Source organism: Balaenoptera musculus, chromosome 11, assembly GCF_009873245.2.
Source record: "Balaenoptera musculus isolate JJ_BM4_2016_0621 chromosome 11, mBalMus1.pri.v3, whole genome shotgun sequence".
NCBI lineage: Eukaryota > Metazoa > Chordata > Mammalia > Artiodactyla > Balaenopteridae > Balaenoptera > Balaenoptera musculus.
Window position 1 is genome coordinate 22,117,282 of NC_045795.1, and position 13,091 is coordinate 22,130,372.

The window sequence follows — 13,091 nt, forward strand, 5'->3', positions numbered from 1 at the left end:
GGGGATCTAATAGGCAGTTGGACACGATGACCCATTCTGTTGATGTCTGGAAGCTTCTCTTTAGCCACCATTCTACTTGCCCAGTGAGCTTATGGACAAACTGGCCATGATGACAGGAACAGAGGTCATACACAGGCTCAGTAACATGCACCTCTATGCACCGAAATGATGTAGTTCAAACCACTGCTAAGTGACTAAACTACCAGTATCACAGACAAACTTTGAGCCGTCACAAGCTATCATTCCATGGGGGAAGCAGCTAAACCCCTGGTGTCAGGTTCATTATATTTGACCAATTCTGTATTAGGGGGACAGTGTATATCTCACTGGAATAAATATTTATTCTGGATGTGGATTTTCCTTCACCTCCCACAATGCTTCTGCAAAACCACCAACCATGGATTTACTGAATGTCATATTCAACAGCATCCACAGCATTGTTTCTGAGACAAGAAGCCAGTTTATAGCAAATAAAATTTGGCAATGGGCTAATGTTCTGGAATTCACTGGCCTCACCATAAGCCCCTAACCCTGAAGCAGCTGGCCTGATAGGATGGTGGAATGACCTTTTGAATACTTGGTTATTGTATGAGCTGAGAGACAATACTTTTTGGGGTTGGGGGCTGTGTAATGATATCCAGGATATGGTGAATACTCTTAATCAGTGACTTATAATGGGAATGTGTCTCTCTCATCAGGACTCATGGATGCATGAATCAGAGTGGAAGTGGTCTTTTCACTGTTATGGCTAACAGACACAGGGGCATTTTGCTTCCTCTCTATTCCACTGATAACTTTTATTTGGACTCCAAAGTCTTTAGGTGATTTTTCTGGTGTTTCTTTGTGATTGGAACTTAGGAATAAAAGGCATGATTTTATTTAAAAAGATAAAAACAGTGTGGAAAGGGTGTTTATTGAGTGATGTCAAGGAAAGCTTGACAGCGTAAAATCCCTAATTTCCCTAAATCAGTAGTCTGAAGGATTCACTTTAGGAACTGAAGGGAGGAATGTGTGGTCAGGTAATTTGTGTGAATTACTGAGAGGGGAATAATTCCTCATGACAAAAATCTGACCTCCTTTCATAATCCCAATAAGGATACGTGACTCCTCATGACAAAAATCTGACCTCCTTTCATAATCCCAATAAGGATAGGTAACACTATTTTGACTAGATCAGAACACTTGTGGATTCACTTAACTTCTGCACTTTTCTCAACCCTGGGAGCTGCTGAGCCACTGTAAAGAATAATTAATGTTATTCTGTAGTGGTTCCCAACAAAGAGACTCCTTAAGTGGAGGTGCTGGGGATTGAACCCGGGGCCTCGTGCATGCTAAGCACGCGCTCTACCACTGAGCTACACCCCCGCGGCATATAGTTCATCTCATTCATATTAGAAATTAGTGAGGGCTTCCCTGGGGGCACAGTGGTTGAGAATCTGCCTGCCAATGCAGGGGACACGGGTTCAAGCCCTGGTTTGGGAAGATCCCATATGCCGCGGAGCAACTAGGCCCGTGAGCCACAATTACTGAGCCTGCGCGTCTGGAGCCTGTGCTTGGCAACAAGAGAGGCCGCGATAGCGAGAGGCCTGCGCACCGCGATGAAGAGTGGCCCCCGCTTGCTGCAACTAGAGAAAGCCCTCGCACAGAAACGAAGACCCAACACAGCCAAAAATAAATAAATAAATAAAATTAAAAAAAAAAAAAAAAAAGAAATTAGTGAGGATTTGGTGAGTCTCGCAAAATCACCAATTGTTCTGTGAGTTACCTTAACGAGCTCTAGCGGGTTCACTCCACCCAAAGTAAATGTCTTAACACCAGATTACTTGCTCAGAAAGACTGATGATCCATTGCCCCCTATTTCTGCTGACTATAGAAGATAATCATGCTTGGAGGTAGAAGAGTAGAGAAGCACAGAGAAGGGATCATCACTGGGCAGATTTGCTTCTCCTTAGCCCACAGCTATTTCATTGACCAAGGCACAGTTGAAAGAATAATGCCTTCTAAAAGATAATCGACCGAGAACGTCTTACTTTTTTTCCTCTTTCTGTTCTTTTTCTTTCATGCTCCTCAATGGTACTGCCAATGGCACTGAGTCCTCAAACTTGATGATGTGAATCTGTTGTGTTTGTTGCCTCAGGTTCAAGAGATCCTACATGAACCAGATTTTTCTTTTTTGTTTCTTTCAATCAAATGTTCGTTGGGAAGACAGACTTCAACAGTGATGATGAGGCCCTTGGAGTGGAGTAAAGGGTTATGAATTTAACTTTGCTATTGAGCGGGAAAAGGTAAGTAAGGTAATATAGAGAGGAAAGTGGGAAAAGTCTGTGCAAGCATGGTTTAAGAGTGAAATAGGACAGTAATGGAGGTGCTAGAAATGAAAGGTTGCATCAAAGATGCTGGCTTGGAAATGTTGGATGAATATATGGCAAAATTAAGTTAAATGAAGCGATTTAGTATCCATATCAAGGAATATCAAGAAAGAAGTTATTGATTTAGAGAAGAATCGGATTGTCAAACCTGACTCTTTATGACCCTATTCTTTCATCTGCTTTCAGTTTTCAGTACTCTAATCTGATTGGTGAACTTATCCTTCATTTAATTCATTTAAGAACGCTTAATACTATCTCCTGGACATTCCAGACAAAGGGCAAAACTCTACCAGTGATGGCATGCCAGCTGCAGGGATGTTTTGTCAGTAAGGAAAATGAGAAGGCTCAAGTAATTGTTAAAATGTCCAGTGATGTTCATCTCTTTCCCTCATGTCACTGGTTAATTAAGCAGTGAAATCAAGATACGAAATGTCACATAAATTCTCACACATATATGTCATACATATAGCACTGATACACACACAATAAAGAGATTATTCTTTTATGGGTCATTTCACAGTGACTAAACCTCACAATACTCCCCAATGCACACACACACATAAAACCTCAAAGTAAAATGAAATTAAAAGTGTGATGCTGAGTAGCAAGTATATTGGAATTTCTTATCCTGCAACTTTCCTAGATTTTTCCAAGTAAACTTTATATTTTTATTTTAAAACTGTAAATGAAATCACAACCAAAATAGGTCAGTTAACAAAGCACAATTGTTGGATTATGATAGTTCCATTTGGATTCCAAAGGTTTGATATAAAATTCCTGTAAGAAAATGGGATGTATTAAGAAATCTGGGAGACCAGTTAGTTTTGATGTCACTCCCATGATTACATATGTGTTGTGTGTGCGTGTGTTCAAAACAGAATAACAGCAAAAACGCCTAATCATTGATAACAATGACGGCATTTGGACTGGAGAAGCCTGAGCCGGAGGCTAAATTCTGCAGTGAAGGGGAAGGAAATGATGATGAGAGATGACAGGACTAGGGGAAAATAGAGCGCCAGAAGATAGTATATTAGGAAGGTTTGCCTATCAGAGGAAAGAACCTCCAGAAAGGACCTCTAAGCAGCAACTGGCATCTGTACCAGAAGGAAAAAAAAAAAGTCTTTAATACAATTCACTTACACTGTAGATTTCAAGAACGTGATCCTACAACATATGCTTGGCTGAATCACCAGATGTTAAGGATGGGTAGGCATAGTGCGTCTCAAATCTGAGTGGAAGGAGCGTCTTCTTGGGAGACCGTGACTTTGATGCTATGTCAAGCACAGTGGCACGGAATAGCTTGGCGGAGCTCTTCTTGCAAGAGACATTTACGTTGGGTGGAGTGCGCTCCCTAGAGCGCATGTAAGTTAATTCATGGAACAATTTCTAGTATGAATGAAATAGCTCGACTACGTCGGGGGTGTAGCTCAGTGGTAGAGCGCGTGCTTAGCATGCACGAGGCCCCGGGTTCAATCCCCGGCACCTCCAGTTGGGCATCTCTCTTTACTGAGAACCGCGACAAGCAAACCAGGAGTGTCTTAGGCTTTCTTAGTGAGAGAATATTCAAGTTTCCTGCCTTGTCGTGATGCCACAATCTTCTTTGTCACTGTGGAATACAACGATGCTCGTGTTGAGTTACTCAAACCGTTTATTCATGTTCTTATTAGCCATCTGCTCTCTAGCCATTTTGAACAATCACAGCTGTGCCGTGGGGTACCCACAGCGTAAGGGATGCCTGCCCCCTCCCTTACTATTCTTAGGTATTGTGTGATGACTTCTGAAATAGCCGAAATGAAGCCAGGTACTTCTGATCCTCATGTGTCTTTGGTGGAAATAGCATTGGGCTTAAAGCAAAGATCCACAGGAGAGGAACAGAGAAAGTCTGTTCAAACTATTGCTCTTCAGACTCCCGCTGGGAGAAGTGTAGAATATAAGCAGTAAAGGAGAACACTGAAAATGTCCTAAAAGATATCTAGAAGAAAACTGGGTTTCAGAGGACTGACTTCTGCGTATGAGTAAGAAGCAAGAATGTAAGAACTAAAGAACCTGCTCTCAGAGACTTAAACGGTCGACTTTCAGGTCGAAAGTTTGATGCGCTATCCGAGGTGCTGACACTTGTATTCTTGGACATCTATTCAAAAGCATTCGTTTGTTGTCCGGCTTACCTTTCTTTCTCATTTGTCCCTCATATTCCAAGCCCAATGCGCTAAAAATCAGTTGTTGCCTCAGACACGTAAGCCCAAAGCCACCGGCGGACCCTGCTTCTACGCTCAACATTGCTCCCACTACAGTCACACGGGAATCCAGGTGTGGCTTTCCAGCTGCTCTTTATAAAGCTATCAATTCCAGCAGTACTGCACCGCAAACAAAAATTCAACCACACGAGCGCCCTACAAAGTGCTCAACTTGTTTAACCAGCGAGGAAAAGAGCAACTAGTAGCTCTCAAACTACGATAACTGGAACAAAACAAACTGGATTCTTGTGGGACATAACGTTTTCACCTACTTCGCTTAGAATAATGGCGCCTTCTCTTGCGGTGGACCTGTAGAAATGCAGAAGAGATAAAGACCTTGGATACATCCATATTCTCCCTCATCCAAATATTACTGGTGTTTAATTCTCATTCCCAAACTTTCTTCTAGCGTCCTCGTTCTCTTGCTCCTCCTTGGCTGCTTCTTCTCCCCCTCAACTGTCTCCCCCTCCCCACAGGACACTCTCCGCTCTTCATCCCCTCTCTTCTCCGTCCCCCTTCAACTCTCCCGTTCTCAGCATTAGTCTAGGAACAACCGAACCTTGCTGACCTTTCAGAGTCATTTGGGGGAGTTTTAAAATTACATAATTTCCTGCCCCTCCCCTCCTCCATCTATGACAGGATTTCCTCAAAAAACCAAACCAAACCAAAACCAAACCAACCAATCAAAAAACACACAAAAAACCACGTGTGTCTGCGTTGACAGCGGTACACATTTGAATAAAGGCAGGAAACTTCTACTTTTTTGTGCCCCAGGGACAGATAGGTTTTGAGGACCTGCCCAGATGTGAGGAGGTCTTATAAATAACGAATTTATTTCTTTTGCTTCCTTCGTGTTCGCCTTATTGTGGAAAACATTCTGTCTGAAAGAGGCGCAATATCGACGGGAGCGTCTTTTCTAATCCTCTTTCCTGTCTTCTGTCCTTAGGGGTCTCAAAGCTAGAGACGCAGCGTCCTGGGCAGAATGCTGCTTCCCGCGTTTCCAGACAAAGATGTTGGGCGCAGCGGTTTAGTAAAGTAGTGACTGACTTCGCTCTTCATTTCATGCCCATATTGTGAGTTAATTACACTTCACTCTTATCTCCCTAGTGGACCTAAATTTCCTGAGCAGTTCTCATGGCACCGGTCTTTGTATTTCCCTGCACTATCTTTTATAGTTTTCTGAGAGCGCTGTAGACAGAAAAGAAAGAAGTTGAAGACACAAAAGAATATTCCGTCCGACACTCCCCTTGGTGGTGGATAGGAACTGCCACTCAGGAAGCAGCCCTTGGAGGGTCCGATACTTATGAAAGATTCTACCTGTATTTAGACACCTTTCAGTTCAGAATGCAATGTCTCTTCTCTTGAGGGTTTCAGAAAGAGCAGGGTAGCTTCAATCTTGGAATACCTGCAGGTAATAGTGGCAACCTGCTATATAGAATATTTTAAGTACCCTCAGTAGGGGGTGTAGCTCAGTGGTAGACAGTGTGCTTAGCATGCATGAGGCCCTGGGTTCAATTCCCAGCACCTCCAGGGAGTTAATCTCAGCCCTAAACTAAGGCTCACAATTTATGAAGTCACTGTCAAGTGACTTCATCTTACATTCCCAATAAATTTGCAAAAATGGCAATGGTTGATTCCACTGATATCTCATTGTTCAATGACCTGTGACATTCAAATGTTTACCACAAGTATCTGCAAAAAACCACAGGTTTACATTTTCCACAAGTTTTAAACTTGTTTAACTAAGCCTTTTTTTTTTTTTTTCTGCCACCAGTTCTAACATATTGTAGCAGATTTCACTTCCGGTTGTAATGAATTGTTTGTTCAACTTCCCACAAAATATTCTCACCTGGAGTTTTACACGTAGACTATTCATGCAGGTTATTTCTTTAGTTACTTCAAATGGGCACTGACTCCTTGAATAAACAACTGCGTAATATTGGTAACACCTGTGGACTCATCAGGAGTCAAAAGAAATGATGCCAAATCATTTGTCTTATTTTAAAATTCAACTATTGATGCTGCCTCACAGATGTAGAGAACAAACTATGGTTACCAGTGGAGGGGAAGGGCAATAGAGGGGTTGGGGAGTGGGAGGAACAAACTTGGGTGTAAGATAGGCTCAAGGGGAACAAAGCCAATATTTTGTAATAACTGTAAATGGAAAGTAACCTTTAAAATTGTGTAAAATTTTTAAAATTAAAAATAAATTAAAATTAAAAATTTAACTTGATTTTTTTTGTGAAGAAAGTCTGTTGTAATAAGATATGCCATTTTAAATTTTCTAATTTTTGTGACAGCTTTCCTGTCAGTTGAGAATATTGTGATGAGTGTTTAGTCTGGTAACATTCATGTATATGAATGAGTTCTGTTCCAAGAGTGAGTTCATAAGTCCAATTTGTTCATAAGTCCAACAAATTTAGCCTAGGTACGCAACTAACACAATCGGCTATATAGTACTGTACTGTAATAGGTTTATAATACTTTTCACACAAATAATACATTAAAAAACACAAAAAAATTTTTAATCTTACAGAACAGTAGTACAGTATAACAGCTGGCATACAGGGGCTGGCATCGAGTGAACAGGCAAGAAGAGATACTGACTGGAGGGGGGAGAGGAGGTTGGAGATGGAAGAGCTGAAGAATCGTGAACAATAGGAGACAGAGGGCAAGCTGCAATTTCACTCTCACCTGACATTGATGGGCCGCATGGTCACATTTTTGAAAGTTCGCAACTTGAAGATTCCTACGTAGGGGAGTTACTGTATATACGTACAGTAAGTATATATATATTTTGCAAATTTATAGCATTATTGGATTCCATTTCTCAGCATTTTTGGAGATTGTAAGAGAGGAAGAATCAAGAAGAAGAGAAAAATATGTTGTATTCCATTAGCATGTTAAAAGCTGTGCCATAGTTCAGCCATGAAGGAGCTCACAGCTGAAGCACACTTTTATTGTTTTCAAATGGTTTTGGTTTTGTTTTTAACCAAAGTAATAAGTGCATTTTATGATTTCTTTGAGTTTACATGGTGCTCCAACATATTAATACCCTGTGAGCAGTAAGCACTGCTGATTTTTATTATTTTAAAATAATAAAATATTATGCACGTGACATTGAAAAACTTGGGGAATGGTCACTGAGCCACTGTGATGTGTAGTGTGCACAGCAGAAGTGGGAAGGGAAAAGGGTGACACGTACCGTCTATGTTGCAACCACTCTCTGTTGTAGCCCAAAAGCAGCCACAGACGATGTGTATGTAAATGAATGAAGTGGCTGTGTTCGAATAAAACTTTATATATGGGCACTGAAATTCGAATTTCATATAATCTTCACATGTCAACTAATACTATTTGTTGTTTTATTTTTTCAAACTTTTAACGTTCCCAAACCATTCTTAGCTTGCAGGCAATAGTTTACCAACCACAAAGTATAGGGTCTCAGAACTTGTAAATACTCAAACTTTAAGAACAGGCAAGCTTTCAGTAGCCTTTTGCCAGTTAGAAATAATGGGAGAATAAATTCGAACAGAAGGACCTGAGCCCCTAGGGATTCAAACTTTGTTTCCCTGGTTTAAAAATTCCAAAAGTTTACCTAGTAAGCTACCCAAATCTATAAATCTATTTACTGGACATACATTCAGCTAATTCATTTGGTAGATATTATCCTAGTTGCAAATCTCCTTTGCATTCTCTTTATTGCAAAGAAAATTCCATTTGAAAGAGATGCTGTAATCACTAGCTCTCAGGATTACTTTGTTTTCCTCCCTCTTTTCTGTCTTCCATTCCTTTAGGTGTCCAAAACCAGAGCTGTAGCGTCCCCTACAAAATGTCACAGCAGGGTTTGCAGACCATGTTGCTGGACTTAAGGTATTTTATTTCATGGTGAGTATTATGAGTTCATTCGTTTCTCTCTTCTCAATTTCCCCAAAGAATTGAAAACTGCTCAACATTATATGATTATGTAGCACCACTTCTTTTCCTATGAGTGATAATGACATTTTCAAAGAGGAATAAATCCAAAAGCCACTAATCTCAAGTGGTCTTTTGACTTCAGGATTTCCATCTCTAAAGAAAAGACCTGGAGTAGGTGTTCTAAAGGAAATCTGCCTAGCATTGAAACTTGCCCTGTTACATGTTGGCTGTGAACTGGTGGCCAAGTAATTACTTCATCTTTGAGGGAGTCTGTTTATCAAGGAGGTGATATAATCATTTAATGTAACCCATTGTTATTACTATTATCCGCTTCTTACCCTTAGCTACATTAAACAAGCACCTTATTTTTTTATTATTTTGCAAGTATGAAAAAATAATGTGTCATATTGGCCACAGTCTGAACTCAACCTAGGGTTCTGTGAGCAGGATTTCAACTTGCCCTTGGGAAACCCACCAAGTTTCAATGCTCAAAACTCAAACTTTCCTACACCTGGCAGTAAATGATGCTCATCATCTATCACACAGTGGGAAAAGGCATCTTGATTCAGTTCAAGTGCACTTGTTCCTAGATTTGGGGAAAGTTTGAAACCAATTAATTAAAGGGCATTCAACAAGAAAAAAAGTAGAAATACCCACCCCAATTTCTCTAGTTTGAGGGGTAAAACAATGTATGTTCTCTATAGTGAAGAACATGGAACTTTGAGGTAATTTCAACTAAAGGAAACATCCTACTAAAAACATGAGCCACATTTTTGTTCTCTCAACTTTTCTCCCACCGTATTCTAGAAGGCAGAGAAGCTGATATCAGTTCCTGGCGTGCTCTGGAAAAAAAAGTTGCTCCTCCCAGAGCTTCCTGCCTATTCAAACAATGGAGCCATGACAGAAATCAAGAGATAATTGCCCTATTTTCAAGATTTTGTGGTTTCTTGTGTCTTCTAGCTCACCAGTCTTTTAGGCAACATTGATGATCACAAAATGGCTCTAGATTTTTCTATGAATGAACTCACAATGAATGTATGGAGTCTCACTCTAGCCAAAATACATGAGATTTTAGAACTTTAATTCAACAAGTGTCTGAGTAATCTGTTTGAGCCACTGGCCTCTCAATTCAAACTGAAGTTCTGGAAGTCCTCAAGTTCTTTGACAAGACACCATAACCATTCTTACCATCCTCAGAGAAAAAGTTGGGGATCCTTTGACACTGGCCACCTCCTCACTCACACCCAGTAATCCAGTCAATCATCTTGTCTAGGAAGAAGTTGTTCAAATTTCTAATTTATCAATGATTTGTAAAATAAAAATCTTACCGGCATTTTCCAGTTTACAGGCCATATCTTTTCCCCCCTAGTTACTTTCTACATTTCTCTAAATTTGTAACCTTAAAAGCAATACTTAAGTTTCTTTTTTAATGTTGTAAGGAACCTTCCTTAAATCAACAATATCCCTACAGTAGAACAGAATAAACCACTGCAAGTCAATAGATGTTTGTCTGGTTTCTAGCTCTTCATACTCCTGTTGAGCCAAGAGCTCCATGTGAGGAGGGTAAATGCATGGACAAGATTCTCCAGAACAAAGCCGGGTTGTACTAGTCTTGGCTCATATCTAAGTAAGGGAAACAAACAAATAAACAAAAAACTACCAGGCTCTAAAACGAGACCTAAATCCTGAACCATCAAATTGAAAGTTTAATTTTCTATCAAATTATCCAGGATTAAAGACATTTTGTTATGAAACTCTCTGCAATTCAAAAAATTTAGGTTTCTGCCTAACCTATATATTTTATCCTTTCGTTTGCTTTATAAACCCCATGTGCTAACAAATAGTCACTCCAGACAAATCTTAGGTACAGAAGCTCAAAACTGTCAGCAGATTCCATTTCTAAAACAAACGGGTCTCCTCACAGCTACAATGGGTCGAGAAAATGTGGTTTCTTACTGCTCTCTTTAGAGCCACAAATACCAGTGACTATTTGCCAAAACCAAAAACTCAACTGCACGCATGCCCTCCTATGTACTGTTTGTCTTTTTTTGAAAGAAAGAGCAGTGAGAGATTCTGCAAACCTTGACATGCTTAGAAAAAACAAGCCAAGTCTTAACGTGGAACAAACACTTTCAGGCTACTTCACTTAGGTTAAAGGGAACTTGTTTCCTGTTTACCTAAAGGAAGAGTCAAAGAGAATGCACCCACCAAAATCCTATGCCAACACGAAGTGTTCTTCATCTTCCCTCCTCCGCATTTTGGGTCAGATATTGTAAATTCATTCCCATCTCCCCATCAAGGTCTAAACTCCCAGAGGTAGCACACACAGTACTATGGTTTAAATCACTATGCGTTACCTTTTATGTCTTTCTGGCAGCATTTTGGCACAATGAGGAAGGAAGTTGTAAAAAGGAGGAATATTTAAAACTTTTTTTGGTGATAATTTCAAACATAAAATACAGGTGCAAAAAATATCTTATATATCCAGATTCATCTATTGTAACATTTTGCCACATTCATTGGTTCTCTTTCTCTCTCTCTCACTTGCTCTCTCTCTCCACACATAAATTTTTTCCTAAACCATTTGACAGTGTTGGCAAACATATCCTTTTACCCCAACATACTTCATTGTATTCTTTCAGGGCACTCCCTTATGTAAGCACAGTAAAATTGTCAAATGTAGAGAATTTAATATTGATACAAAACTATACCCCTCATACTCAAATTTTGCTAATTGTCCCGATACTATCCTTTACTCCATTTTTTTTTTTTCTAAATCCAGGACCTCTCCATGGTGACACATTTCATTTATGTTAATGTATTTTTAGTCTCCTTTAATTTGGGACCATTTCTCAACTTTTCTTTGTCTTTCATGACATTTTCATTCATTGACATTTTTAAAGAGCATGTTACAGTTGGTTTGTATAATGTGTTTCAATTTCAGTTTGACTGCCTGATTAGATTCAGATGATGATGCATTTTGGTCAGAATACAATAGGAGTGTTGCTGTGTCCTTCTCAGTTTATCTCATAAGAGGTACATGATGTCAGTGTCCCTATTATGATGAAGTTAATCTGATAATTTGGGGTAAGGTTTTCTCTGCTGAGTTTTTTAAAGGTCAAGTTACCATTTTCATAAGAAATATGTGAGGATAAATACACTTTGATAAATACATCTTTCTTTATCAAACTGTCACCCATAGCTTGGGCACTGATTGATGAATTTTGCCTGAATCAATCATCACAGGACAGTGGAAAATGATGATGCTGTCATTTCTTCCACACTATAATTGGCATACTATGTAGGGTAAACTTTCTTTTCTTTCCTTCCTTCCTTTCTTTCTCTTTCATTTCCTTTTTTCTTTCTTTCTCTTTCCCTTTATCAGTATGAACTCAAGTATTCTTATTTTATCCATCCAGACTATATTCTTTTTGTTTATTACTCATTTTAATGCTCAGTGTTTCCAAGATTTGACTCATAGATACTGTGCTCAATTATCCTTGAGTACTTTCTTACATACTGGCTCAGAAAGATATTCTAGGCTCATCTTGTACTTTTCCTGTCCCAGCCCTCTGGTGACAACAAGTTCTTCCAGGAGCTTTGGTTCCTTCTAGTGGAAATCTGTATTAAGAAATTAAGATATGGGACTAGCTCCTCTCATTGTTCTTTGAGTGTCATTGATTCTAGGCTCTTCCGGGAGACAGGGCCAGGAAAGGGCTCTTCTTTGCCTTCCTCTATTCAAGTTTTGTGTAGCCGGGTCTTTGGGGGTAGGTTGACAAGCGTGAATCGGTCCTAGGAACGGTGACTTTCTGCCTAGCATGAAATTGCTTTTCTCCTCATGTCACCGCGAAAGAGAATGAAAGAAAGGACTTTCAGAAATAATGGAGCTGTACATAAAGGATCTTTGTGCTAACGATTTCAAGTTCACAAAAAAAAGCAATGCAGATAGATATTGCCATTAAATTTTCTTCAGCCAACCTGACAAACGTGTAAGGGGGTGTAGCTCAGTGGTAGAGCGCGTGCTTAGCATGCACGAGGCCCCGGGTTCGATCCCTGGCACCTCCAGCGGGAATACCTTACATCTCGTTCAGCGTTCCTTTGGTCCTTGGCTTCCTTCTTACTCTCCGGTTTTCTTACGTGTTGAAACTTCTTCGTCTCTCGTAATTCAAGCCGATTTGCTCAAACTTATTTGTCCACCTTTAAAAGCCATCCACTCTAGTCACTGAGCAGCCACTCCTATGTTGGCTAAAGTCTGTACTACACAAAAATTAACTACTGGGGAAAATTAGAGTTCTGAGAGCAGGAAAATCACTTTGACCATACCCCCACCTCATCTTTCATCAAACTAGCATCAGGAATCAGTTCAACGGGGTTTTTTCCTGGATTTGGAGAAAGTTTAAAATTAAGAGGCTAGAAAGTCTGAAGTCAACCTGCTCTAGTACTTTGGGGAACAAAGTTCCTTCTCTGGCATGAAGAGCACAGGATTCTCCGGTAGTGAGACGTAGGACAGACTGGCTGCATAATGTGCTGGCCACAAGGCTCTCTGAAATGCACTGGTCACAGACACATG

General features: G+C 40.0%; 4 non-coding genes across 4 annotated transcripts; 3 read left to right on the forward strand and 1 right to left on the reverse strand.

Moving 5' to 3' along the window:
- Positions 1–1,293: 1,293 nt before the first annotated feature.
- TRNAA-AGC lies at positions 1,294–1,365 on the reverse strand. The gene has a single exon. It is a non-coding gene; the product is annotated as a tRNA-Ala (tRNA).
- A 2,420-nt stretch (positions 1,366–3,785) lies between these two features.
- Positions 3,786–3,857, forward strand: TRNAA-AGC. Its single transcript has one exon. It is a non-coding gene; the product is annotated as a tRNA-Ala (tRNA).
- A 2,204-nt stretch (positions 3,858–6,061) lies between these two features.
- Positions 6,062–6,133, forward strand: TRNAA-AGC. The gene has a single exon. It is a non-coding gene; the product is annotated as a tRNA-Ala (tRNA).
- Positions 6,134–12,514: 6,381 nt separating this feature from the next.
- On the forward strand, positions 12,515–12,586 carry TRNAA-AGC. Its single transcript has one exon. It is a non-coding gene; the product is annotated as a tRNA-Ala (tRNA).
- The last annotated feature ends 505 nt before the right edge of the window (positions 12,587–13,091 follow it).